Genomic DNA, 26,323 nt, shown 5'->3' with positions numbered 1-26,323 from the left:
TCTTGGTTCTTAGTTATTAAAGTATTTGATCACATTTTAGAAATTTTGATAACGTTAGACAAGCTGACAGGACATAGTTTGAGATGGCAATAGAACATATTGTGAATTACAGCCTTGGGGACAGAATAGCATTGGAACTGATGTAATCGATATATTGTTCTGACCCATTCAGGGCATTTTGGGGACAGACTCTACAGTTTACTAGTGGCCCCAGGAAGTCCTACAAAACAGATGAAATCAGTATTGGAGAAGTGGTCTCACGAAGATGGGAGCAGGATTACTCCAATTGACTGCTGACTTCTCACCCTAGGAAATAACCGTATCCCAGCCTGATCTCAGTGGATAAGCCCACAGGGTTAAGGTAATGGTCTTCATACTTTTGCTGACACATCCCTAAAATAGTTTTTAAGTTGACATGTAAAATATTGTGACCCTAGTTGCAAAACATGTAATTTTTTGCGTAATATAAATGTGAATATTTTAAAATAAAAAAGATTATGTTACTTAAAATGCAATCTAAATGAAATCTAAATCCATAGAAAAGGAATACCATCATTTATTTTCACAGAAATTTTACATTATGCCTTTTCCTATTTGAATTTGTATTTTCATTCTACTTCCCTAACATAATTTTATTTTAATATATTTTGTGCCCAAATGTATTTTATTGCTTACTCTATTATTCTTTTCCACAATAATAAGTTATTTATAGGCCGGGCACGATGGCTTACGCCTGTAATCCCAGCAGTTTGGGAGGCTAAGGTGGGTGGATCCTCTGAGCTCAGGAGTTTGAGACCAGCCTGGCCAACATGGTGAAACCCCCGTCTCTACTAATAATACAGAAATTAGCTGGATGGGGTGGTGGACACCTGTAATCCCAGCTACTTGGGAGGCTGAGGCAGGAGAATTGCTTGAACCTGGGAGGTGGAGGTTGCAGTGAGCTGAGATCATGCCATTGCAGTCCAGCCTGGATGACAAGAGAGAGACTGTCTCAAAAAAAAAAAGTTGGTAATTTAAAAAAATTCCTATGACTATAAGGTTCTAAGTGGCAAAAATTTATTTTGAATTATAATTACAATTATTGTTAGTACATAATAATCATACCTACATTATAAATTTTTACAAATAATTACTAAAGAGAACTAAAATTTTGTTGGAAATATATCTCTCAGTGAAGTGAATGGAGCTCCCCTCTCCTCAATTAGTTCATGTATTTATAGGTAAATACAACTTTTTGCTAGGCAACAAAATGGGAAAATATGTTGGAAGATAATTAGGTGTAGGGCTTACAAAAACAAATAAATGATTGTTGTTAAATGTGTTGTTTACAATAGAAAAGAATGTATCTAAATCTATTACATGAATGGTGGGAATGAATAATGAGGTGAGAAATGTTTAGCAAATAACAGTGAGCAGACATACTTGGGTAAAAAAATGAATATAGATTTACTGTATTCAATCTTTTGACAAAAGTTAATTAGAATATTTTCTCCTAAGATCTGAATATCTATTCAAGAAAATAAGAAACATTAACTTTCTAGTTATATATGTTCATTTTTCATGTGACACTGATCTATTGAAAGGAAATTTGGAATTTTTTTACATTCTTTTCCTTGAAATCATTTGGAATTTGCAACTGAGACACAGGAGAATGAGATTTTACATCAAATGCTCTCATTCCGGAGCAGGTGTGCCTTGTAGCTAATTGGTATTTCCCAGAATGATTTTCACAAATCTTGCATATCCGAATTTTGAGATGTATATGTGGAGCCTGGAAACTGTGAGTTCGTTATCTGGATGAAGTAGGGTACAATCTCCTTTAGTATTTTTGTTTGCTCTCTCAACCGCGTTCTTTGACATCATCAGGAAATGGAAGAGGAAATAGCATTAGACAAAAATTAGCACAGCCCCTGCCCTGCCGCAGTGTATCTACACTCAGAATACCTCAACATAGACCAAAATACCCAATTTCTAGCACCATGCTTTTCTCTTAACAGAAATATATATGAGGAAAGCCAGGAAATCCTCATGTAGGTTTCTTATACCCTGATTAAATCAAATATTGATTTCAAGACAGTATTTGGAATTGTTCCTTTGTATGCCTTAGAGGTTTTTTTGCACACTAGAGCAATTTGCTATAGAAGGATCTGGGATGGGTAAGAAGATGCCTGTCTTTTATAAGTGGGAAAAGATGATTTTTTTTTTTTTTTAAACTTGTCACTGACTTGAAGCTTAAAGAATTATTTTTAAAGGGAGTTGTAAAAATAGAATTGATGTGACATCTCAACCTCAGTCATGTTTCAGGCAGCTCAATTTTGGGAAAGAATAGGTGAAAGTTGAATAAAGGAATAGATTTCCTTAAAATTTCCTATGCCTGTATTCTCCTTAGAAAGTAGTCATGGAATCCCAGGGTAGACTTACGCCGGTGTGAAGACTACTAAGTTAAGAGAGTAAAATTGAGTGGGGAATGTGATGTAGTTACAGGGGTTCCTGTTAACACTCCTGGCCTCTTGGGTCACCCCTTCCTCTTCTCCATGAAGTAAGATACCTGATGGTGAGAAACTCCGTGAGAAACCTTGGCCTCTTTGGCCAGTCTTACTTTTAGGGCCAGGCTTCTCTCAGGAATCATGCCTTCTGGCCTATTTCTTTGTGCTGCAGATTTTACAGGGATATGCCTGTGGAGTGAGGGGAGGGGAGGATTGCCATTGCCCTGCACTGCCAGTTAGCACCTCAGTGTAAGCCTGCCTCATCCTACAGTTTGATGTTGGGAGGCCCATTGTTGCTATGCAGTCTCCAGCATCAGCTTTATCAGTAGGCGTAGTAGTTTTCAGCTCTCTACTCTTTTGTATTAGATTGAATTATGTACAAATCTATGAAACGTATACAAAATATTGACAAGCTTTACTTCGTTATGATTACTGAGTGAAAGTTCTCCAGTAGAACAACTGACTTTTAGCAGCATGCAGGTGCAGAAATTTCTGATGAGAAGAACCAAAAGATCATAACTTTGATTCTTTATTTTCTCTTCTCTCCAGTATCCAATGCAGTCTCTCATTGTGGTTTATACCTTGATGAGAAAGAGGAGTGTGGTTTACTTCCAAGCCCTAAATACTCTCAGTCCTTAACAGTACTGTGCATATTAATACAATAAGTACTGTGAATTTTCCTAAGTTCTTTTTGGCTATGAGGGTATGTTCAATCCTGCTTTTTCCCTTTAATAATATTTTATATACATTTCATAGATTTGTACATAGTAATTATATTTTCAAAATATTGTTTTCTAAGAGTCTGTTACTGAGCAATATATATAAAGCTTCAAAAGAGTTAGGTTCAGGAGAAAGAAAATAGCTCTACAGCCTTAAACAGTTAGTTCTTTGAGAGTCACTATTGCTGGAGTTTCACAGAAGATGAATGAATACATTAAAGATTGACTCGAAGGAAGCCAGCTTGCCATTCTGTTTCTACCTGTGCTGTAAGCGGTCTGGCTTGCTAAGCCTTGGTTTTAACGTTCATAAAACTGTGATATGAAACACGGCCATCATATGAGAAAATAAGACTAAAAAGCAAAATAAAGAAGTGATTACTGTAATAGAAGCTATGTGCCTATAGATCTCTAATATAGAAATGGTGCTTTTTAAAGGGGATACAAATTGATGTTGTTTTGTAAGTACTTGGGTCTTTAGAAAATGAGCTGCTTTTCAGATTGCAAAAAACAAACAAAAAAACCCCTCAGAAGTTAAGAGCCTTAGTTGAATGCAAAATAAACTGTTTTTGAATCCTCTGTAATAAATTGGCACACATAGTTTGAGTATTGTCATGCAGAAGCAGAAATTTTGACTAGCTTTACATTGTGATGGTTGCTGAATGAAAGATCTGCATTAGAACAATTGACTTTTAGCGGTATGCAGGTGTAGAAATTTCTGATGAGAGAACCAAGAGATTAAAACTTTGATTCTTCTTTTTCTCTTCTTTCCAGTATCCAATCTATCAAGTTCCATTGGCCCTCCAAGATATTATCCCAAATCTGACTGACCACCTACCATGTTTATAGCTACTATCCTAGTGCTTGCCATCAGCAGCTCTCATCTGAACCATGACAACAGCTTCTTGACTGGCATCTTGGTTTCCACTCTTGTCTTCTCAGAGTTCATTCTGTTATTAGCCATTTAACAATACAAATCAGACCTATCACTTCCCTTCCTATACTTCACTAATGTCTTTGCCTTGCAATTAGAATAAAATCCAAACTCCTTATCATGGCCTATATGACCTATTCTATACCTTCCCTTTGATTGCTTTCAAATTGCCTTCCTTGCTCATTATTATGCAGTCATATTGCTTTTCTGTCTTTGCTTGAATACTCTAACCTCATTCCCACCTTAGAGATTTTGCATTTGCTCTTCCTCTAGGTCTGGAATTCTCTACCCCATTTCTCTTCGCTGACTTGTTCTCATCCCTCAAGTCTCAGCTCAAATATCCTCTCCTCTGAGAAGCCTTATCCTGACCACCTGTCTAAAGAGCTCTCACCTCCTCTCCCCCAACTTTAATCATTCTCTATCCTGCTTAATTTTCTTCATAACATTTAGCCCTACCTGAACTTATCTTATTTTTTACATGTTTATTATCTGTTTGTCTGTTAGCCCCTAGTAGAATGTGGAATGTGATTTCATGGTGGTAGAGCTTTTCTGTCTTGTTTCCTGGTCTATCCTCAAAGCTTAGAACAAAGGTTGGCATTTGGTGGGGATTACTAAATATTTGCTGAATAAATTATTAAATCAAGGCCCAGATGTACCCAGAAAAGGCCTTTCATCATACTAATTTTTCATAGTTCAGAGTTGTGGCCCTTCGTTTTGAATGCTAAGAAATCTGCTTTTGGCAGCACATGGAAATTTTTTTTCTCCAGGAAAGAACTTTCATGAACTGAGTTACAAGAGTGACATATAAAATCCCTATGCCAATTTATTAGTTTCTAATGAGCAATATAACTGTCACATGGACTCAGAGTTGCACTGATATGATGTGTTGAAAAATTTCTGCCTATGGGCTGACATATATAGGATAGTGAATTAAATCAGAAAGCTTTTTGAAAAACATTGAATACTAGAAAGGGAAATTCGTTAGATGGCTCATGTATTTAAAAGCATTCATTTATTTCACAAATATTTCAAGATCTCTATCCTTTGTGTTCTGTGCTGGGTATTGAGGAGTCAACAGGGAATCATATCAAGTACCAGTTCTTAAAGATTTGCAGTCTAGTTGGGGAGGCTGACAATAAGCTGACAATTATAAATCAATGTATAAGTATTTTTTAAGCATAATCTTGGTGTGATCTGGGAGGATCTAGATGGGAAGCAGCCTCAGGGGATTGAGGTGAGCTCTGAGGAGTTAGCGCAGCATGAGGAGGAAGGGCACTGTGTGTAGAAGCTGTGACCTGAACCAAGGTCTGGACGTGGAGAGGGCAGAGTTTTCTAAGAAACACAGGTAGCTGAGCACGGTGGTAGTGAAGAGCTGGAGGGTGAGGTGAGAAGGCTGCAGATAAGGCTCGTGGACTTAGGCTTGGACTTTATCCCTATACAGAGTAAAGAGGAGCCACTGAAAGTTTTGTTTCAGTGGGGAGGTGGAATCTGTTTTTCAGGTTGCCAGAGCACAGCTGATACTTTGCATTCCTTTCTTCCTAAGAACTTTCCATGAATATCTGGCTAAAGTCTACACTCCCTCCCTTGAACACATGACTCTTTATATGTACTCTCCATCCTTATATCCTACTGCTGTGCATCACATATCCTGTGCTCCAGACACACCAAACTTGTCGGTTTCCAGATTCACTCCCCGTCTTTAATTATGCCTTTAATCATGCTCATCTACCCCACTTCCAAAAAATGTTATTGAATCATTTTTCCAAATGACAAAAGCAAGACATGTTCTTTGTAACAAGCCAAAGAACAGAGAGATGTGGAAAGAAAAAGTTAAAACTTTATCCTTTCCTCTCACCACCAACACCATATCCATACACACAGAGTCTACTGTATAAAACAATTTTTTTTAACTTAAATAGATTCATGCTATTCATTTTGTGCCATCTCTCTGTCTCCCAACAGAATCTCATGGACATCACTCTAGCACTTGCTGCATGCCAGGCCCTGTGCTTCACCTCATTTACCCTACAACTACCATGGCACTATTGTCCCCAGTGGGTAGATAAGGAACTGACATGTGATTAATTTGCCCAAGGTCTCACAGCTAGTGATTGTGGGAACAGCAACTGGAACTTGGGCAATCTGGCTTTTGAGTCCAAAGTGCTACCACTGCCTTTTACTATCTCCCAAATTAATGCTATTTTTGTTCTTTTTAATAAATTCACAATATTCATATGGATGTCTGGAATTTATTCAATTATTTCTCTTGTTGATGAATGTTGAGGTTATTTTTTGGCACTGCATAACCTCAATATGCACTTCTCCAAAGAGGGATTTGAGATCAAAGAACATACTTATTTTTATTAGGCATGGCTAAATTATATTCCAAGGATTATGTAGCCCAAGTAACATAGAGGCATATCTGTTTCCTTATATTCCTACCAGTCCTAAGTGATGCTGATATTTTTAGTTTTTTAGTTTGTTTTTTTTCCACCTAGCTGTGTGATCAGTAAAAACAATACATCTTTATTTTGATTTGCATGTTTCCTGACTACAGGTGAGATTGTGAATTTTTCTGCATGTTTTTGGGATGTTTGCATTTCCTGTTTCATGATTTGTCTATGAATTTCCTCTCCTGTCTATTTTTTCTGTTGGGTTGTTTGTCCTTGATCATTTTTGGTGGAGGGTATGGTATGTGTGTACGTGGAGGGATGTTTATAATATAATAAATAATATTAACCCTTTTTCTGACATAGGTTCAAATATTTTCTCCTCGTCTATATTCATTCACCTTTTGAATTTGTTATGGGATCTTTTACCTTATAGAAGTGTTTACTTTTTATGTGGTCAAATCTGTTAGTCTTTTCCTTTTGGCTTTCCTGGAATTCACAGGTTTTAGGCATCTCTGTTCTTTAAGGATTGGGATGCTTGGCCAAGGCTCTCCCTGGGGGTGCTTGATGGGCTTTGAAAACTTGTGTCTAGGCCGGGCGCGGTGGCTCAAGCCTGTAATCCCAGCACTTTGGGAGGCCGAGGCGGGCGGATCACAAGGTCAGGAGATCGAGACCACAGTGAAACCCCGTCTCTACTAAAAATACAAAAAATTAGCCGGGCGCGGTGGCAGGCGCCTGTAGTCCTAGCTACTCAGGAGGCTGAGGCAGGAGAATGGCGTGAACCCAGGAGGCGGAGCTTGCAGTGAGCCGAGATCGCGCCACTGCACTCCAGCCTGGGCAACAGCGTGAGACTCCGTCTCAAAAAAAAAAAAAAAAAAAAAAAAAAACTTGTGTCTGAGACTCTTTTACCTTTGTTTCTACTTCCCAATCTCCTTCTGAGAGATCTATTCTTTCTTGGAATTTGTTATTACATTCAACTAGACTAAAGCAAAGTCTGTCTGGGCTGGGAATGATTTGTCACTGTAAAAGTGTGTTTGCATGTCTTTTCTCTGATTCACTATGTTTTAATTTTCTGTTTCTCTCTCCTTGTTTTAAGGAGTAATCATCATGCTCCATTTTGTTTTTGAGCCATCTTCAGCCTTTGAGTCCTTAAGCTTTTTGGAGACAGTTTGTGGAGAAGGTATGTCCTTGATGCAAGGCGTATGGATAATGATGATGATTGGTTTTGAGGCTGTGGATTTGAGAATGAGTTCATCTCTGTCTTTGATTGTAACTGTATAATCCTGGGAAGTTGTAATAGGCCTCCGGGCCCTTTTCCATAAAATAATAATACTGCTCTGAAGCTACTTTTTGACAGTGCAGGAGAGGACTCTATCAGTTAATTTAGACGTTTCGTCCTTTTTGGTCACATTTGAAGAATATTTTAATTTCAAGACTTGTGCTCAAGTCTTCACAAATTACCTTGGTGTACCCCTCTTTTCATTCACTGTTAGCCCATGAAAGAAGGATAAAATTTGTTTGTCTTAATGACTGGTATCTTTTATAGTGTTTCTAGAATGAACTGCCAATTTCACTGTTGAGAAGAGAAACATTTAAACTCTTCATGGAAGTTAAATTTGGGGTCATTTTACACAAACCATGGCTTTGGTCCAAGGAACAGAGATAGGTCTTGTGAGTTGGGAGTGGACAAGGGAAAGAGTCTGGCCTGCATTTTGGTAGATTTTTAAAAATTTAAATCTTTATATTTAATTGAGAAATAATAATTGTATATATTTATGGGGTACAATGTGATGTTTCAGTATATGTATGCATTATGGAATGATTATACCAAGTGAATTAACATATCCATAACCTCACACACTTACCATTTTTTTCTATTGAGAACATTTAAAATATATTCTTTTGACAAATTTGATATATAAAATACATTGCTATAACTATAGTTAATAATACATAATAATAATGCTATTGTATAATACATTTCAAAAAATTATTCCTCCTGTCTAACTTTGTATATCCTTTAACCAACATCTCCTCAGCCACTCCCTAGACTCCCAGCCTGTGGTAACCACCATTCTCTCCTTTTATAAGTTCAACTTTTTTATATTCCACATAAAAGTAAGATTATTCAGTATTTATCTTTCTATGCCTGGCTTATTTCACCTAGCATATATGTCTTCCAAGTTCATCCTTTTTGTCTCAAATGGTAGAATTTCCTTCTTGAAAGTCTGAATAATACATCATTGTGTTTATATCCCATATTTTCTTTTGAGTTTGTCCACTTTCTTTTGTCCATTGATGGACACTTAGGTTGATTTCATAACTTGGCTATTGTGAACACTGCAGCAATGAACATGGGAGTGCAGATATCTCTTTGACATACTGATTTCAATTCTTGTGGATACATGCCTAGAAGTGGGATTGCTGGATCAAATGGTAATTCTATATTTAGTTTTTTGAGGAACCTCCGTATTCTTTTCCATAGTGGCTTTACTTAGTGGATTTCAGAACACACACAGAATTTGTTCCAGGTTCATTAATGAGCTCATAGAAAATAAAGCAAGAAGAGATATAAAGTTATTACCCAGGTGTCCCCCATGCCCTCAGGCTGGTGAATAACAAAACCAATCAGTGAAGGCAGTTTGTTGAATTGCTCAGTTGATAATACTCTTGGATGGTAGCTCATTTTAGGGGATTTGGGGATAAGTACTAGGATTGAGAAGCTAATTAGGTAAGTGGATCTCAGGAGAACTCATGGCTGACCCATTGATCTGTTTCATTCTTTGCCTCCCACCTCTGTGAAATTTGAGGCAGCATGGCCCTGCTCTTAGCTCTGGATCTATTAGATAAGAGGAGATGACTACACAAACTCCTTGCTTAAAAGTCTTTCTGTCCCTTATCTTCAGGCCTTGAAAGTTTTAGACTGTAGGCAGAAATTAAAATCAATTACTATATTTAAATGCTGTGTGTAAGACTTTGCATGGCATGGTGTGTGTGTGTGTGTGAGAGAGAGAGAGAGAGAGAGAAAGAGAGAGGAGAGAGGGAGAAAGAGAAGACGGTGCTGTATTAGGTAAGGCAGAGTTCTTGCCTCAAAGGAGCAGAGGTTGCTAACTCAATTGCCTAGGAGGCCAGGTAAATTCAGTCAGTCACATGGCTTTGCATGTGTAAGAAAAACAACAGAGTAAGCCAGATAAATGACATCAGATTCTTACTTGTCTCACTGACAATAGGAGGTGGTGGGTGCTACGGCAAATGGGAGTTGCACACTGTATGTAAAGGGAGCAGCCCATACAATGATCAAGCATAGTGGTTCTCAAAGTATGGGTCCCTGGACCTGCAGCATCAGAATCACCTGGAGACCTGTTAGAAATGGAAGATTTTTCAGCCCCGTCTCAGCCCACTGATTCAGCAACTCTCAAAGTGGGAGCCTTGCAGTCTCTGCTTTAATACACTTTGGCGATTTGAGAACCACTGTTGTAGCATAGTGTTGCCGTGTGGGAATTTAGATCCATTGTTGCTAGATCTTTTGATGTTTTCAAGGGAAGCTATAAAGCTATATCCTTATGGAAATCTACTGATTTTTAAATATTAGAAGTTGTACAGGATATTTGTAATTTTGGGGAGCATGAGGAGTAGAAGAGGTACCCTGTGCAGGCCAAACTACAGGCTAAAGAAAGCACATCTGTGAGCCTCGTGGCATCCAGGCCTCCAGTGTCAACTTAGAATAATCAAATGTCTGCTTCATTGTTGGTCTAGAGCAATGATTTTCAGAGAGAGAGAGAGAGAGAGAGAGAGAGAGAGAGAGAGTAGATTGCAAGGCAAAAGGGGGCTTGTAAAGGCTGCACAGAATCTGATCCTTCCAGAGCATCCCTCAGGTATGTTAATAAGGAAGAAAAGAGGCCCCTGCTATGGCTCTGGAGTACTGTGGATTATAAACTGTGTTCACATCTGTTCTTTCATCAGGTCCTCACAACATTGTGCAACAGGTGTGAAAGATGAAGTCTCCATTTACAGCTGCTGAAATAGGCTGAGAGAGGGTAAGTGATTTGCCTAAGGTCACATAGCTTGTGAGGCTTAAATCTGAGACTAGATACCTAATTCTATACTTTCTTAACTAGAGTTTCTCTCTCATACATAGTTAGGTGTATTTATCTGTGTTTGTATATCCAAACACCACTAATTCTTGAAAGGATCTGGTGTGGCTCACTGGTGACTGGTTTTTGTCCTGTTCCTTATGACTGAGCTTCAGCTGGTCCGCTCCCTGGGGGGTGGTGTGCTGCCTCAGGCCCCAAATCTTCCTTTTTTCTTCTGTGAACTCCTTAGTACCAGTTGTCTCCCTTGGAATCTTTCTCCCACACCAGCTCTGCTCCTGGACTCTGACTACTCGGGGTCACAGTTTCCCTGTTCTGGCCGGTCTTGCCACCGACTGAGCCTCACTGGGACACTGGTTCTAGAGCTGTCCCCTGTATGGATGATATGTGACCCAGGCATCTGCTGTCTGCAACTAGACTGAGTGTCCTGACTCATTTTCCATAGGCTGCTGAGCTGCCACCAGAGTAGTGGCTTTCTGACATGTGGCAAATTTGGATAATAAACGATATATATTATATTAGGAGAGCTAGAATATAGGATTCTTTCAAATATTTTACCTCATCTAGCTTAAAATGCAACAGGCATGTATCCAGATAGCACTACCAGAAAAATTTTAGTAGTTTGAAATTTCTGGGGCCTGTTAAATATGATTTTGATGAATTCTGCATTGTGCTGGGTATGGGGTGGGCGTTGTGACAGTTTGAGATACAGTCTTTTGGAGGGGCTTTTTCTTCCATATTTGGAAACCAAGTGCTGGGGAGGGATAATGGGGGAGAGCTGGTGGTTGCTGAGTATCCAGGTGTTTACAACAGGACCCCGTGTGTGCAGTGAATCAGAAACTGTTCAGTCTTCTCTTTCCTCGCCCTCACCCCAAACCATCCATGTAATTGTCTGTGTGTTGAGGGGGCTGCTGCTGGGGGTGGGAGAGAGATCTAGTGACTATGAAAGCACTACAGTGCAGAAATGTCTTGGTACAGCACTGCTGTGGATATTGGTAGGAGGAAATAGAGAAGGTACCCTTTGCAAGGACCTCACATAGCCCAGAGTTGGCTTCTATTACAGTTGTTTGCTTTTTTTTTTTTTAATCAGAGAATAACAGATCACTAGTGGGAAGGGTGTATTTCAGCCTTATCTTGGATGCTTCCTTACTTCATTTGACTTAATTCAGAAACTATGCAGTAGTTTTGTGTGCGACTTGTGCTGTTTCCATATAATGAGTTTTATTTAAAGTCCTCATAACCGTTTTTTTGGTTTTGTTTTGTTTTCTATGGTAAGAGTAATCAAATGAGAATTGTAAACAGTTTTGGGGCCATTTTTACTCGACAAAACTGTTCTCCTGAGCCAGACCTCTTTCTTTCTCTCTCTGAAACACTTAGGGGCAGGAGAACCAGACTTTTATAGGAAAAATATGAATTCCTGTGCATTGTCACAAACTGGTTAATAAATAATTTAAAAACAGAAAGGGTCCTATCAAAATATTGGACTCCAACTTTGTCCAGTAGAAATACTGAGTACCAAGGATTTCTCAGCTTATTTGAACAAATGTAGGAAGATATTTAAAATTTCCCTCTGACCACATAGAATGTCATTTCTCTATCTACTTCAACACAGAGCTGTTGGGTAGAAAGTGAAGACTGAAGGTAGCCTGGAATAATAATAATAACAGCTTATTATATTGTTTTGTACCAAAGCTGTTCATATATGTTTTTTTGTGTGTGTTGTGTGTGTACATGTATATCCATATATGTATATACACATACATACATGTGTAGTATGTGTGTGTGTGTATATATGGATATACACGTATACACACAACACACACATATAAATACACCTTTAATCACAATAATGTACGGGTCAGGTATAATTATTGTCACCACTTTACACATGAGGAAACTGAAGCACAATGACGTTAAGAAACTCTTCTAAGCTCACACAGCTAGAAGCTGATCATTTGCCTCCAGGCAGTCTATACCATATCAGTTCCCTTGACATATTATTGCAGGACTCAGTGAGGATTGAAGTTTTCTAGTCCTGGCACCTGTGCTAAAGCTATCCCACAGGCTGGTTCTGTTGTGTGAGACGTTGATGCTATCACTCACCAATCTGCCTAGACCACAGTAGCTGACATTTACTGAGCACTTACGATGTGCCAGGTAATGTGGGAAGTACTTTATATACATCATCTTACCAAATCCTCCCAGCAGCCTTATGAAGTAGGGGCTGTTTTACATCTGTTTTACATATGAGGAAACTGAGACCTGAAGAAGTTAAGTAACCTGCTCAAGATAAATGCTAGTAGGTATAGGCTCAAGATTTACCACTATGCTCTTCTGTTCTCTTGCTCAGGAGCTGGGCTCCTAACTTTGTGCTCCTAGTAAGGACTCTGCTAGTGCACATTTTCTCTGTGTCATGACTTTTGCTAGCAGCCTCCTGAAGTCAAGGGTTAAGGGTGCTTTCAAGAGTAGAAAGCCTGGCTTGACAGGGAGTCTGGAAGAGAGGTGACAGGAACTCTTCCCTTCAATGGGATCTGAGCAGTGCGTTATAGTGAGTTCTTGTGGGGGAAAGGCATCGATTGCTAAAATGGGAGCTCTTAAATATTCATCATGGTTGGTTACATTTTGGCCTTCACTCTTAACAATTACCATTTGATTCTACTTTATTTAATATATGACCTTTATTTTTCTTTTATTTATTCATTTGGCCACTGTTGATACCTTGAATATTTTAGCTGCCTACCATAGTCAAAGAGCTGTAGCAGAATTACTTGAAAATAGAGTCAATTCATCTAAATTAGCCATCAATATTATGTTGTAAAAGGGATAATTATAGTAATGCCATTATATAAAATGAAAGTATAAATATATATAATAGATTCAACATGAGAATAATAGATGTTTAATTCTGGCATCTTCTCTAGGTGTCTCTTATTTCAACACTCCTTAAGCTCCTACTCTCTGGTAGCCACTATGGGAGGTGCTGGGATTATAAAGATAATAAGCCATGGACCTTGTCTTCAAGGGATATGCAGTCCCTGTTGGGAGACAATTGATGAAGAGCTATGAGAACATTAAGGGCGGATGCAACCCAGAGCAGAGGAGGTGGGGTGGAGATGCTGACCAGGAAGGCTGCTTGGAGGAGGTGATCCCAGAACATTTAGTATATCACACTGGTGAGAGCAGAAAGGCTTGGTAGCTCAGCACACAGGCTCTGGAGTCAGGGGTGTTCAAATCCTGGCTCTCTTGTTTGCAGTTAAGTTTGTTTATTCTGGTGTTGCAGTTTCTCAGCTCCATTATACTTTATTTTTTTGAGATGGAGTTTTGCTCTTGTTGCCTGGGCTGGAGTACAGTGGTGTGATTTTAGCTCACCGCAGCCTCCACCTCCCGAGTTCAAGTAATTGTCTTGCCTCAGCCTCCCAAGTAGCTGGGATTATAGATGCTCACCACCACACCTGGCTAATTTTTGTATTTTTAGTAGAGAAGGGGTTTTACCATGTTGGCTAGGCTGGTCTTGAACTCCTGACCTCAGGTGATCCACCTGCTTCAGCCTCCCAAAGTGCTGGGATTACAGGCGTGAGCCACCGCACCTGGCCTATTATACTCTTATGAAACCACTATGATATATGCGATCTGTTGTTTTACTGAAACATGATGTGGCAGCACATGACTGTAGAAGGAAATAGAACCACAGGAGAGGGTATTTGGGCTAAGGTGTCATGATGTCATGGAACAGTCTTACCCGTTGATGTCCAGAGTCTCATGAAAAATTGAAGGATATATTCTAGATGAGTATTTGGAGAAATCTGATGGGCTTTTGGGAAAGTAAATTATAAAATTAAAACATATTTTGTTTTTTTTCCAGTAAAGTATAAAACTGGTCATGCTCCACATGAAGGAGAATACTAAACTGTAAACCAAAATATAAAAAGAAAGATTACTAGTTGTTTTTTATTTAATCCTTTTTGGTGAAAATATTAGTTTGAAAATTGTCATCTAAGGTCCTTGCCATCCTTTGGAAAGTCAAGTGAAAAAAGAAAGAAAAAGTCTTCTGAACATATGTCTGAATTCCAAACCTCATCATAAACTCTGAGAGAAAGGTGAAAGTTCAGCTTTTCCTATTGGCCTGGACTGGAGTATCTGCCTTTCTCTTGCAGTTGTATCTCTATTAGCAAATCCTCTGAAAGCAAAGACACTTTAGTCAGCTGTGGTCAAACACAAAAATGCTCATGAGATATGCAAAGCAGGGTAGCCTGAGCTCAGCCATGATGCCTGAGAACAGCCTTAGTCTGTCTGTCTGTTTGGGTGTCTGACTGCCTGCAATCAGCTACAGAGCAGTGGGGCTGCAAGTCCTCGTGGTTTCTCCTTGGGGCTTTTATCTTTTCCTTTTCCCTCACTTAGCCAGGATTCCTCCAACCATCACAGGGCTGGTCTTAGCCCCTCACTCTGATATCAGCCGTTCCCACTCCACTTTCAGGAGCCTGGCATCCTTTTTGTGATCATTCTCCCAGTCCCACCATTAGACAGTTGTTCTACCCCTTCCCTCTATCAAAGCATGAAAGGACCATGAGGCCCAGAAGCAATGGTTCCAGTGTACATTTCTATTTCCACCAGAGAGCCTTTCTGTCCTGGGGTGCCTGGAACTAACCACAATGCCTTTCCTGGAGGCTCTGGCCCTAGCCTTAGGCAGTGAAAAAGACCACAGCCTACCTGTACCAAGGAAATTCCTGGGCTGCTGGCCTCTTCTACCCTGCTCTTACTTCCTCACCCTCTCAACCCTAACTTCTCCCTTCTCTTTACCATAGAGGCTTCTGTGGCATATTTTAAGTTTTCCAGAATGTCCAGTGCTATTTTAATAAACATTGAACTCTTTTCATACTGTATGAAATGCTTTTTCCAAAATTGGGACATGATTCTCAGTGCCTCTTATATTGTTTTCATGTCTGAAAATGAAGTTTATGACAGAAAAATGTGTTGATGGAATATAATGTCTTCATGAATAGAAGCATTAGTAAACTGGCTCAATTGTCATTAAGAAATACTTCCATTTGCTTTTTGACAAAATAGTCATGAGTGAATAGCAAGTAATGCATTAACAACTGCTGATTTCTTATTTATTGCACTCATTCATATTAAAATAACAATACAGAAAATAAATATAGAAAAGCTTCACTTACAATCCTATCGCTCCATATAATTACTGTTTTTATTTTCCTGTGTTCCCTTTCAGGCCTAGGCCATGTATGAGGAGGCTACTGAATGGGGCTCCGAATACAGCTCTGTGGTAAAGGAATTCTTGTGAAAAGTTGTGTTCCATTTGTGTATTGTACTTTAAACTAGCTCTGGGCACTACCCACATTTTAACTTGCTGTGTTAACCAGCTTTAGTTTATTATCTCAGAACTCTGACTGCACCATTATAGTATCAACATTCATCTTTTTTTGTCAGTGGTGGGGCCTTTACCACCAGCATATCAAGGAATATCACAATAAGCTGCACGACACTAGATTTTTTTTTTTTTTTTTTTTTTTGAGATGGAGTCTTGCTCTATCATCTAGGCTGGAGTGCAGTGGCATGATCTCGGCTCACTGCAACATCTGCCCCCCCCGATTCAAGCAGTTCTTGCCTCTCGAGTAGCTGCGATTACAGGTGTGTGCCAGCACATCTGGCTTTTTTTTTTTTTTTTTTTTTTTTTTTTTTTTTTTTTTTTTTTTTAGTAGAGCTGGTGTTTTGCCATGTTGGCCAGGTTGGTTTTGAACTCCTGGCCTTAAGTAATCTGCCTGCCTCGGCCTCACAAAGTGCTAGGATTGCAAGTGTGAGCTACTGTGCCTGGCCAACACTAGATCTTAATTGCATATTTCCAAAAAGTTAGTGAGTTTATGGATATTAATAGGCCTTCATACGTAAGAGCTGAATTCCCTCTTTATCTGGAATTCTTACGTTCTGTTGACATCATGGAAAGTTCTTAGCTCAAGACGGGCAATGAATTGGGCCTGAAATCATACTCTATCCTCTAAACGGGGCAGCATTGCATATTTCCAAGCTCAAGAAAGAAATGACTCCCTCTGGCCTCTCTCCCTTTCTAGTTTTCCTGAAATTGTAGACGTCTTATCTTGGTATTTACAGCATTTGCCTGATTACAAAAGTAATCTGAAGTGTTGATGAAAAACACACTTTCCTGGGGCCTTTCCAGGCCTATTGAATCAGAATTCTGAGGAATGGCTTGGTTTAAACAGGCACCTTGGGTGATTTTTACAATCCAGGCAGATTTGGAAACAGTTGTTTATTTGAAGGCAGTCCATAGCTACCAGCTCACACATGTGCTTAGCACACTTTTGAGGAAAAGTGGCCAGTCGTTCCATCTTCGGGGGATCAACGGTTGTGTAGGCCTTTGTCTTTATTCTATCCTAAATACGGCATGGCCATGGCTATACAAAATGTAGGACAGGGTGGCAGGCCAATGTGGGAAGATAATCTTCTCTATCAAGGTCATCATACATAATACTGCCACAGCCTTCACTTTGTAATTGGGAATTCTATTCCTTATCTAAATTATAATTTGTACATGACGGGGTGTGTGTGTGTGTGTGTGTGTGTGTAATTTTTTGTTACGCTTTTTTTCATGTGATCACTGGGTTTTAAATTCAGTTTACTGAAAAAATGCTGTCTCATCAATCACTGTGGTATTAATTTGAAAGATAAGCAGATTTTATGCAACTCTAGGTCATGGCCAAGATCTGGAGTGATATTCCCTGAAGTAGGCTAGTCCCATAGTTGTGAAATAATGGGGTTTGTTTTAGATGTATGCTTCCTTGCTGGATTCCCCACTCACCCAGATTGATCCAGGCCCTCCTGCTATCTGCCAGAAGCCCACCCTTTTTACTCACCTCCCCACTCTTCCCAGCAGGGCCCCGTTCTCCCAAATCACCCTTCCTTCCCTCGTAAGTTCATCTTTTGAGTCAAAAGATAAAATAAGAACAATAAAGCATAACCCAACTCTCTTCCTTTAGATTTGATAATCTTAGCTGGTAGAAAGAAAGGGATGGATGAAACAAATTCATGCCATAGAAGGAATGACTGATGGATCTTACTGCATTAGCAAATGGTCCCAAGGACATTTATATCTTAAGATGTTTGTTAAACTAAAGGAATAAGTCTCAAATACAGTGTATCAGACAGTTTAAAAGGAAAGTGAGGTGAAGTGTGGGGCAGAGGGATCTTTAAATCACATAAGGGCCATAGTTCACTGCTCCTCGAGGCCAGCTGTTGCTCTTGGAAATGTGTTGATAACGGCATTCAGCCAAGAAGGCCAGGGAAACACTTGGGTCTGGTTAAAGGTCAAGCCCCGGCCTTTCACTCTGCCCTTCGTCTCTCTCATCTCCAACAGGGCACTGCATGGGTGTGCTCTCTGCACGGTGGGTTGTCATGGGAGCAAACAGATCATCTGCCAGAGTAGGGGCAACCCCAGCAGAGGGAGCATCTGTCCTGGAGCAGTGCAGGAATGGTGCAAACCCAGAGTCAGGGCCCTTGACTTTTCATTATTGAAGGCTATTGACTTGTGGACTAAGTGGCTGTCAGGTATAGCCCTTTCACGTAGACAGAATCAAGAACCTTTGGCACAGGTTCTTATCACTGTGTGTAAAGGTAAAAACTTGATTAGGCTCAAGTGGAAGAAAATGTGATACTTTATTCTTTCTCATTTGAAACTTTAGTCTCTGTGTCTTTCTGTCTCAAGAAAATAGTAAAATCCAAATGTAACCAGGCAGGCTTTTCCCCCGCCTTGATTAAAGGATTTTTTTTTTTTTTTTTTTTGAGACACAGTCTTGCTCTGTCGTCCAGGCTGGAGTGCAGTGGCGCGATCTCGGCTCACTGCAACCTCTGCCTCCCAGGTTCAAGCGATTCTCCTGTCTCGGCCTCCTTGATTAAAGGATTCTTAATTAAGAAAGGAAAATCTGTTATAGAATAAATGCTAAATGAAAATAAAGCAAGCACATTGAACGCTCATTCGTAAGTTAAAAACAAAGCTCAGATATTCATCACAGTATGTTTAGCCATGTTATGCTCTCGGTGTGCTCGGGTCCCTAGGTTTCATGACTGCTTAATGATTTTCAGTGATGGGACAAAACTGTAGAGGCTGGACATCTCTCTCTTGAATTTTATTTTTCATCCCTCCCCCCACCTACTAAATACTTTCCATATTAAATAAAAATCTGAAATGTTAATAACATAACCTGATGAGCCTAACTTCCCTCATCTGCAAGGTGTATCAGATGATATTAAAGACGACTTTGGTCTCAAGATCAATGATTAAATATTCCAAGAGAAGAGATCTATTTTCCTGAGTGCATTTGTATTTCATGTTGCTCTTTGAGTGACTTTCTTGAGTTAGGATATGTGTTTAAATTACTTATTCTTCAAATGAATTGGGGAAGAAGTAAGTATAGATATTTTATTATAAAATAGCTAAAAGTTTATCAGTAATAACTGATACTTCCTAGTTGCCAGGCTCTGTTCTGTGTTTTTTTTTTTTTGAGACAGAGTCTCACTCTTTCGCCTAGGCTGGAGTGCAGTGGCGTGATCTCCGCTCACTGCAAGCTCCGCCACCTCCTGGGTTAACGCCATTCTCCTGCCTCAGCCTCCCTAGAAGCTGGGACTACAGGCGCCTGCCACCACACCTGGCTAATTTTTTTGTATTTTCAGTAGAGACAAGGTTTCACCGTGTTTGCCAGGATGGTCTTGATCTCCTGACCTCGTCACCCACCCGCCTCGGCCTCCCAAAGTGCTGGGATTACAGGCGTGAGCCACCGCTCCCGGCCTGTTCTGTGTTTTGTGTGTACCATATCTAATTGGCACAACAACCTCCTTAGTGGTTGCCATTTTTGATGCTGTTTATAGTTCAGAACTGAAGCATAGGGAGTTTGGATGACTTCAGCAGGGTTCTACACTGGCGAATGATTTCACTGGGTTCTGGATCTGGGCAGAATTACTCCTCAGTCTTTAAGACTAAAGAGTCACAGAGACTAAAGCTAAGGCTAAGAGCCACAGAGCTATAATACCTCTCCAGCAATAACAACAAAGAAACCTACAAGAATACACTGCACGCTGGTAAGACAGGTTTCCTCTAGGATTACGGGAAGGGTGCCAGGGAAAACTTTGACCTTATCTATATCATTTGAATTTCTTTTTATAATTATAATGTTTCCACGTATTACTTAATATAAAGCAAACTTTTAAAATTGCCAAAGTCCTAAATCAGATTAATAATTTCCATAAAACCATTACTATTTAAAAAAATTTGTCATTGAGACTCTTAAAGCTGGCAGGGAACTAGGAAATCATTTATCATAATCTCCTTGTTTTTCAAATGAGGAAACTGAAGTTACATGATTTGCTTAAACTCACAGAACTAGTTAGTGATAGAACAGGTCTGCTGCTGCCCAACTTGGTGTGCTTCTGCCGTACTTTTCAATGGAATACCTTGGAGAAAGATTTACAGATCTTAAGTGAAAAGTCTGAGAGTTTCGGCAAAAGCATGTATACACATAACCAACTCCAGAGCCAAGATATAGATCATTTCCATTACTCCTGAATGTTCTCTTGTGCTAGGCATCTCTTTGAAAACTTTGCCTTGCCCATTCATGTGCACTGGTAATAATTCAAGTGCTTACATTTCCTATATATTCACACAGTTTATAGTTCCCAACAGAGACACACCTTAGTGTGTCTGTGTACTTCCTTAAAGACAGAAACAGGGTTTTCACAGTCCCATGCTCTTCTTCTTATCCTTTACAAGCCAGTTCCTAATTACTGAAATTGCTAATTGCTGTTCCTTGTTTACAAACATTAATTCAAGTTGGTCTTTAGCCTGACATAATTATCATTACATATGAAATTTTTCTTTAGTCATTTAATGCTCAAAGCTCCCCAGACACATCTATAATCAGAGTACATGTCTTTTTTTTTTTTTTTTAACTGAGCAGTTTCTATATTAAAATCTTGGAAGCTCTAAGAATAAGACATATGGCTGGGTGCGGTGGCTCATGCCTGTAATCCCAGCACTTTGGGAGGCCGAGGTGGGTGGATCACCTGAGGTCAGGAGTTCGAGACCAGCCTGGCCAACATGGTGAAACCCCATCTCTACTAAAAATACAAAAATTAGCTGGGCAAGGCGATGTGTGCCTGTAATCTCAGCTATTAGGAGGTCTGAGGCAGGAGGATCACTTGAACCTGGGAGCGGAGGTTGCAGTGAGCCAAGATCATGCCACTGTACTCCAGCCTGGGCAACAGAGCAAGACTCCATATCAAACACACACACACACACACACACACACACACACACACACACACACACACACACAGAATAAGACATATTTACTGAAACCAGTGCATCTGAACATGGGCAAATTTGATCTGCTGTGTTTTGTTTTAACTGGATAAAGCTTTCCAGCTGAGTTGGCAATAGTCTTCTGGCAATCATCTGTCAGCCCTGCCCCTGAGCATCTTCCTCTTTTCCTGTTTGGTTTGCTCCTTGGGCTTGGTGAATGGTGAGTGTGTGTGTGTGTGTGTGTGTGTGTGAGAGAGAGAGAGAGAAAGAGAGAGAGAGAGCTCACTGCGGTCTGGCAATGGTACCAATGTGCTGATGATTAATTTTTGAGACTAACTTCATATTCACAAACATGGAAAATTTCCTCTGGCATGAGTGGATCTCAATCCATATAATTTTAATACCTAAAACAGAGTACAGTCCTCCTTTTAGATCTTGTTCTACAGAATTATTCCAAAATCCCTAGGAAATAGTCCCAAAAGATATAAAGTTATGAATATATTCATAGCAGTGACATTATAATTGTGAAAACTGGAAATAATGGAAATGTTCAATAGTGGAAGATGCTGAAATGATAGAGAACTATATAGTTACTAAATGGGATTGATATGTGACCAAGTGGATACATGGAAATATTTAAATTAAATAATATTAAGTGAAAAAGAATATTTTAAAATTTGAAGTACTATATAAGTAGTAATTTACAGTCATGGAAAAATACTTATACCTTAATAGAACTTGGTTACTTTCCTACCTGAAAGTAATTTTGATTTTAATGCTTTCTAGCATCTTTGTTTTTTTTAAAAAAGGTTTTATTTCATAATAACTTCAAACTACAGAAAATGTACAAGAATGGTATCAAGATGATGTCAAGAATTTCTCCTGACCGCACGTACCCTTTACTCATATTCTCCGATTTTTAACTCTTTGCCATAGTTGTTTTGTTTTATTATCATTTTCTCTTTCCATATACACATATTATTTTTTCTGAGTAATTTGAGAGTAAGTGGCATACATCACACACATTTACAGTAATTCCTTTTTTTTTTTTTCCTTTTTTAAAATACAGAATCTTGCTCTGTCACCCAGGCTGGAGTGCAGTGGTGGGATCTCAGCTCACACCTCCCAGGCCCAAGCCATCCTTCCACTTCAGCCTCCCAAGTAGCTGGGACCATAGGTGCGTGCCACCACCACACCCACTAATTTCTGTATTTTTTTTTAGAGATGGGATTTTGCCATGTTGTCCGGGCTGGTCTTGAACTTCCAGGCTCAAGCGATCTACCCGCCTCATCCTCCAAAAGTGCTGGGATTATAGGCCTACGCCACCATGCCCAGTCAACAGTAATTCTTCAGTGTGTCTTTCCCAGAAACAAGGATATTCTCTGTGTAACCACAGTACGATTATTAAATTCAGGACATTTATATGGGTACAATATTTAAGAAAAATCCCTACAGTCCAATATTGTCCTTTCTAGTATTTCCCTCCTCCAGCTCAGAATGCAGTCCAAGATGATGCCATTATGTTTAGTTATGCTATCTCTTTAGTTTGGATGAACTCATCTTTTTTTTTTTTTTAAGTCTTTTATGACACTGACATATTTGAAGAACAAGGGCCAGTTATTTTATTTTATTTTAATTACTATTTTTGAGATAGTCTTTCTTTGTCACCCAGGCTGGAGTGCAGCGTTGCAAATAGGACTCACTGTGGCCTCAACTTCCTGAGCTCAAGTGATCCTCCTGCCTTAGCCTCCCCAGTAGTTCCTGTTTACCTAGGAACATGTTTAAAGCCACACTGCCCAAGACTTATTTACATGTACCCTAGGTAGGGACTACAGGCATGTGCCACCATGATTTTTACGTTTTCTGTGAAGACAGGCTCTCTATTTGTTGCTCAGGTGGGTCTCAAACTTCTGGGCTTAAGCGATCCTTCTGCCTCAGCTTCTCAAAGTGTTCAGATTACAGACATGAGCCACCACACCAGGTTAGTTATTTTATATTTCTCAGTTTGAGTTTGTGTGATGTTTTCTTTTGAGTTTCAGGTAATACACATCTGGCTAGAAAACTACAAAAGGGATGTTATATCTTTTTCAGGGTGTTGCATTTGGAGTCACATGCTGGCTGCCTGCATTTCATTGGCTGTGTTAATGTTGATCATTTGATTATGGCATTGTCTGGTTTCTCCACAGTACAATTACTATGTTTCCCCTTACAATTGATAAGAAATCTGAGGAGAGATGTATTAAAGGCACATAAACACCATGCTTCTCATCCCACTCTCTCCCCTAGACCTAACATCTATCTTGACTCCTTTTAAAAGCCACATAGCCCAAGACTTATTTACGTGTACCCTAGGTAAACAGGAAAACTTGGGTGATTTTGCTGAGGCCGTCCCTGTGCCTGTATACCCCCTTTCAAGCCTGTGTAGTTTGTACCACAATTTAAGGCTATCTCAAAGTGCTGTCTGCTTCCCTGTCCTTAACTGAATTTAATGTCTTCCTCTTCAACCTCTAGGAACACTTTGTACTTTTCTTGGGGCATATATTAACTTCTACTTTGTGGTTGTAACTATTTGTGTACTTCCTTTATCCTAGTCACCAGGCTAAGATAGCATGATGCCTTGAGGGCATGAACTGTGTCTTAATCATTTTTGCATCCTCTGCAGAACCCAGAAGAGGCTTTCAGTGGGAGGCACGGGATCAGTGTTCATGAAATGCATATTTATACTCCTAGTACTTACCACTTCTGATGTGCTGGTTGAATACCCAATTGTGTATTTCAAGAACTCCTCAATTTCATCTGCTTAATATCTCTACATCTCCTATTTAACAACATGTTGCTATTTTGCCCTTGAAGTAGGAATGGAAATCCTTCAGTGTCTGGCATTTCTGTATTCTTAGCTCAGGTGTTAAGAAAAGTGTTGTTGAGTGAAGAAGTTACTTCCTTACCGTGAGGATTTGTATTTGTGTTTCTGTCTGAGTTTCTTACAAGGGCACTGAGCCAGCTTCTTATTGCTTGACAAGAAGGTATGAGGAGGTCAGGTCCTCCTCTGGGGCATTCTTCTAACACTAATTAAGGATAACTTCGTATGTGTGTTGATAGGAGAGTGTATCCTTACCCAAAGATTCCCCTGTGTACAGGCTTTAGAATCTGAAGGTACAACCTGCCAAAATCAGAGGAGTTAGGAGCCAAGGTTATTAATTTGCTTAGATAGTATTAATTTGTTCTGCCAAGACATGTAAGAACAAGCATTAATTTAGTTTGTAAGTTTAATGAACGATTGGAAGAACCAAAATTCTAAGTAGGTCAATCAAATCTTATGGTACAACTAACTTGCAATGTTGGAAAAACGTGTCCAGACACATGACACTGGGATGCTTGTTACTTTATATAGGAAATGTACAAAACACATAAAACCTTTTTCTAAAGTGTAATTTTTTATAAGCTTTTGAAATTGATGAAGCCGTGTCATTCTTCACAGTGGGGCTTTCCTTTAGAATAGGAACTGATCAATTATTATTTTTTAAATACATTTTTAAATTTTAGAATAGTTTTAGATTTCTAGAAAAGCTTCAAAGACAGTTCAGAGAACTTCCTTATACCCTCACCACTTGCCTCTATTGTTGTCATTCCACATCACTATCTACATTTGTGGCAAGTTAGAAACCAACATCAGTACATTATTAATAATAACTACAATTAATACTTCATTCCAATTTCACCAGTTTTTCTGTTTTTTTTTTTTTTTTTTTTGAGATGGAGTCTTGCTCTGTCGCCCAGGCTGGAGTGCAGTGGCCGGATCTCAGCTCACTGCAAGCTCCGCCTCCTGAGTTCACGTCATTCTCCTGCCTCAACCTCCCGACCGAGTAGCTGGGACTACAGGCGCCCGCCACCTCGCCTGGCTAGTTTTTTTTTTGTATTTTTTAGTAGAGACGGGGTTTCACTGTGTTAGCCAGGATGGTCTCGATCTCCTGACCTCGTGATCTGCCCGTCTAGGCCTCCCAAAGTGCTGGGATTACAGGCTTGAGCCACTGCGCCCAGCCAGTACCAGTTTTTCTTTAGTGTCCTTTTTTATTGTTATTGCTCTAGGGTCCCATGCAGGACATCACATTATATTTCATCATCATGTGCAATGGTTAGAATGTTTGCCCCTCCAAAACTCATGTTGAAATGTAATTGCCATTGTGATGGTGTTGGGAGGTGGGGCTTTTAAGAGGTGATTAGGTCATGAGGGCTCTGCCCTCATAAGTGGACCAATGATGTTGTCGCAGGAATAGGCCCCCTCTTGCTCTCTCTTGCCGTCTCTTTGTCCTTCTGCCATGTGACCCCTTCCACCATGTTATGATATGGCAAGAAGGCCCTCACCAGATGCTAGCACCTTGACATTTTACTTCCCAGCCTTCGGAATTGTAAGCCAATAAATTTTTGTTCATCATAAATTACCTAGCCTAGGATATTCTCTAGCCTAGGATATTCTGTTTTGGCAGCACAAATGAACTAAGACATCATGTCTCTGTAGCCTCTTTTGGTCTATGACAGTTTCTCAAACTTTTCTTGTCTTCGATGACTTTATCAGTTTTGGGAAGTACTGATCAGGTTTTCTGTAGAATGTTCCTCGCTTTGGGCTTCTTCAATATGTTTCTCATGGTTAGATGGAAGTCACAGATTTTTGCGAGGAGGGTGCACTACACATCTGTGGTCCGATTACACACACACCACATCATATTAAGGTTACATACTATCACGTCATATTAAGGTTACATACTATCCACATGGTACATCGTATTGATGTTAGCTTTGATCACCTGGGAAAGGTAGTCAGGTTTCTATACTATAAAGTTACTTTTTCATCCCTTTCCATACTCTGCTGTTTGGAAGCAAGTCACTATGCCTACCAGAATACCCTAAAGAGGGTAAGTGGGTGGAAAGTCAAGTTCTGCCTCTTGGAAAGGAGAGTATTTACATAAATTATTAGAACTGTTCTGTAAGGGAGATTTGTCCCTTCTCCTATTTATTTATTCAACCACTTATTTACATCAGAATGGACTTTTGGATCTTTATTATGCTTTGGGTTATAACTCAATATTATGTTTTTTATTTTGTTGCTCAGATTGTTCCAGCTTTGGCCATTGAGGCCTCTTTCAGTTGGCTCTTGTGTCTCTTTCATGTGCCCCATTGTTTTATTTTTTGAGCACTTCCTTGCTTTCTAACACTACAATACAAGATGCTCTAGGCTTATCTTACGTATTTTCTGCTCTAGTGCTAGAATAAGCTGTTTCTCCAAGGAACCTTGGTTCATTTTATAGAAGAATGGTATTAGAAACCAAGATTTGGTTCATATTTTGATAATCTGATAATAAATTTTGGAAATGAAAATGAGCAATATGG

The 26,323-nt window shown here is 39.5% G+C and overlaps 1 long non-coding RNA gene across 7 annotated transcripts in view; it reads left to right on the top strand.

Annotated features, from left to right (window-relative positions):
* LOC126955205 (uncharacterized) overlaps positions 1-26,323 on the top strand; it is a 184,756-nt gene that overhangs the window by 3,567 nt on the left and 154,866 nt on the right. For 3 of the 7 annotated variants that reach the window (XR_007725844.1, XR_007725842.1, XR_007725838.1), the window contains 4 exons: positions 173-361; positions 7,623-7,706; positions 8,837-8,962; positions 10,490-10,563. This is a non-coding gene — a long non-coding RNA (uncharacterized LOC126955205). Of the gene's footprint in view, positions 1-172; positions 362-7,622; positions 7,707-8,836; positions 8,963-10,489; positions 10,564-15,844; positions 15,899-26,323 lie in introns of all 7 variants that reach the window. The other 4 variants (XR_007725841.1, XR_007725843.1, XR_007725840.1 and 1 more) reach the window with 4 other exon arrangements.

The sequence above is a fragment of the Macaca thibetana genome, chromosome 5, assembly GCF_024542745.1.
Source record: "Macaca thibetana thibetana isolate TM-01 chromosome 5, ASM2454274v1, whole genome shotgun sequence".
NCBI classification, from domain to species: Eukaryota; Metazoa; Chordata; class Mammalia; order Primates; family Cercopithecidae; genus Macaca; species Macaca thibetana.
The sequence above is the reverse complement of the archived record's forward strand: the minus strand, read 5'-3'. Positions and strand labels throughout refer to the sequence as shown.